The sequence below is a fragment of the Panicum hallii genome, chromosome 8 (genome assembly GCF_002211085.1).
Source record: "Panicum hallii strain FIL2 chromosome 8, PHallii_v3.1, whole genome shotgun sequence".
Taxonomy (NCBI): domain Eukaryota; kingdom Viridiplantae; phylum Streptophyta; class Magnoliopsida; order Poales; family Poaceae; genus Panicum; species Panicum hallii.
The window spans coordinates 25,300,685-25,304,314 of record NC_038049.1 but is presented as its reverse complement, the minus strand read 5'-3'; positions in this window follow the sequence as shown (position 1 = coordinate 25,304,314).

The following is a 3,630-nucleotide window of genomic DNA, read 5'->3' as shown; positions in this document are numbered from 1 at the left end:
CAGACGTCTCCAGTGGAGGAAAAAGAAAATGGCCAGTGCGATGAGCTTCAGGGAGTAGCTGTGGTGCTGATGGAGGTCTGGATCGAAGGTGGGAGGCTCTGGAGGAGGCTACCGACGGCGAGGCCGAACGGCGGCGTGGCTTGGACGGCGGCGGCGCGAGGAAGAAGATGGCCGGGGGTGATTTGAGCTCGGGGAAAAGGCAAAAGGGGTTGCTCACGAGGTACTGAAGGGCTTTATACACTCGGAGAAGCACTGGGGCGTGGCAAAGAGGAGCTGGACGCCGGCGACGTCGTGGCGGCCGTGGAGAGCTCGGGGATGGCGTGGCGGCTCGGGAAAATGGCCACCAGGGCCTGGCAAGCGGCGGGGGCGATGCGCTGGAGGTGGAGGTGGCACTGGCGAGCGGCGCGGGGCAGGTGGCGGCCGGGGCAGCTCGCCGGAGTTAAAGCGGCGGTGGCAGGAGCTCACGGGGGAAACAGGGGAGCTGGAGGTGGACGACGAGGACCCAGTTGTAAATGTTCAAAGTTCAGGGAGCTCACTATAATTCTTGAATAACTTTCAAACCAGTGCTCAAATGAAAATGCTCCAAGAACCAAAAGTGTAAAGAATAAAAAGTTCTACAACTTTGCTTTAGGGTTCAACTTCAGGAGAGTTGAGGTTTCAAAGTTATTTTAAAAACTATACAACTAGTCAAATTTCTTTTAAAACCTATTTGAATCTTACATTTCAAAAAGCTCCCTGGTTTGTTTTCACTTTTTACAGTGGTTTAAAAGTAAAAGCATAATTGCAATTCAGCCCTTCCTATATTTCAAAATTATCCACCCTCACACACATTTTGCACATTAAACCCTATATTTTTCTAAAATTACAGAAAGCACCCTAAAATCTTGCCCTTAATTAGCATACAAGAGCACATCCTACACTCAATGCACTATATTTGGCCCCCATATACCTGAGATGTCACAAAAACTACCCGAGAAGCACTTGGGTAGGGCTCCTAGGCTTGTGCCCGACTAGAACTTCCAATTAAACCTGTCCCCCCCAGACTATATAAGGATGGATAGCAACCCCCTCCAATCAGGCGATCACCCGATCACAACCTAAGGCAATACAAACCACACAGGACGTAGGGTATTATGCTCTCAGCGTCCGAACCTATCTAAACTTTGTGTTCCTTGCACCTTCGAGTTCTTGATCTCCGCGACAGCCTACCTACAAACTCACCACCTCGAGGGTATCCCTCGGTGGGCGTGGCGGTAAAACATCGGCAGCTGGAGCGCCAGGTAGGTGTTCATCGAGCATCCACCGAAGAACTTGATGGCATCTCTCAGCTTCACCAGCACCGTTCTCGATGAGGGCAGAACTTTGGCTCCAGGATCTATGTCGCCAACGGCTTTGGTGGCTTCAACAGCCGCCTAGTCGACTCCAGGAAGCCGGAGGCTTCTGCATCAACTCGAGGCAGCAACCTCGATCTACCCAGGCAGATCGAAAGGACATCTGTTTTCAACATGACTTCGACTCACGCTGCACCATGACTACTCGGATCGAATTCAAACTGATCTGAGGTGGCTTCGTGATCCAAGTCCCTCTCCGATGTGGAGGAGGACTTGGATCGTCTTTTGAAGATTCGAGACGTGGGAGCCACCATGCATCGGGAGCCCCCTCATTCTCGACTACGACTTTGAAAATGAAGAGTACTCGTTAACTACAAGTTCAAGCCGAGGAGGACTCGAGGATGAGGGAGCCACCGCTCGTCGGGAGGCCCTAGTTCTCGACAAACACTCGTAACCCGATGATTACTCCAAGTTATTTTCGGGTAATCATCTGGGTTTAACCATAACATCTACGCCGCAAGGCCGTTTCATGTACTGGAAGGGTGTACACCCCTCCGAGTTACTCGAATACGACTCCTGCCTTGTGGCAGAATCCATGCTTTGGCGTATCAACCCCAGGGAGTTGGAAGATTTTGACTAGTCCGCTCAACTTCACCTCGCGTGACGACATCAACGCGCTGTAGCGACGACCTCGACTACTCAACTCACGTAGCAGTTACGACTGCTTAGTCAAAAAGGCTGCACCAACGACAACTCCAACAACTCGTCTCGACTAGAAACTAGTCGGGAACGAGTCTCAAATTACTCGGCGACTAGCTCCGCACAGTCAACAACTAGTCGAAACCAGCTCTGACTAGTCAGCTTCATCGACAAATCATCCACGGATCAAAGCTACACTTCACCGCCTAATTTTTGTGCAACGGACACTCTCTCCATCAACAAACTCGAAACCCCCAAACCATCTCTAGATTTGTTTGAGGTGGTTCAACCCAGGACCCTTTCCGCGTTGGAAGAGGATTTTGATCATCTACCACCACTCGGAGAAGGAGAAGCCACCGCTTGTCGGGGGGCTATGGTTTTTGACGACTACTCGGATCCAGCTACTCATGTGACCCGGGGTCTAGTAAGGGGATCAGATTGGTCGGGCAGGTTTGGGCATCGAAAGGGCATGACACACTCCAGGTCTCTCAAATCAAGTCCACCACGATTCGTTGCCACACCCGGCGAACTACCTTTTCGAGAAGGTAGACCCCACCCTCCTTTCGCGATGAAGATGAGGGCCAGGTGGTGCGGAGTGCCAAACGCTTCACCCCTAATCGAGAAGTACTCATGATTCATGCTGACGAGGACTATGAAGGCCTAGAGCGGGTCCAGCTAGAAGACTACAATGACTACCTCCTTGATCCATTCGGCGAAGATGTGGACGCAACAATGGATAGTGTATCACCAGCTAGCATCAAGGCAGATGATGCAGATGACATCCAGAAGGAACGCCGTAGGCTCATCAATGCAAAGCACACCCAACGCAGGCACCGCGTAGTCGAGACAAACCAGCAGGGGAGCGGCAACCTCCACGACTCCTCCATGGGCGACCTTTGCGCCATCATAAATGCTGGCAGGGACACCTGCAATGTGATCATTGCCACGCAACAGGAGCGCGAAGAAGTGGAAGCCCACAGCTCCACCCGCTATCAACTCCCTCTCGACTACCTGGAGATAACTCGGAAGTGCAAGCCAAAAACTGGGGAACAATCCACTCGCAGAAAGAAGACTCTCAGTTTGAAGGAACGATTCGAGGTAGCCCTCTATGGGCAATGCCCATGGCACCCCAAGAGCAAGCATTCCGCATTTGAATGTGAAACCCTTTGGAGAGACCTGGGAGCCCGTCCAAACTATGAAGAAAGGCGACGGAACTACCCAAATAATGATTTACTCATAAATTAAGTACCCGACTCAAGAAGGTTTTCTGAGGGTCTTTTAGATGTTGCATTTGTTTAAACTATTGTTTTGGGATTATATCTCGAAATAAGGGGTTCCATATGCCTAAAGGCACCCCTTTTTCCACTTAGTTAGGGTCACTATTTATGTTCATTATTCGGATTAATCATGACTCGCTCGCTAAACTCAGGGCACCCTGTCACAGTCGAACCATGCAACTGCCAAAAGTGGTTTCCTCGTTTGGCAATGACTAGTGGAACCCGTTAATTAGTCAAATAAAGGACCTACGCAATTCTCTATCAAAAACTTCCAGTAACACTCAGATTACTAGCTCCCGACTAGTTTTCTATGTTACTGAAGG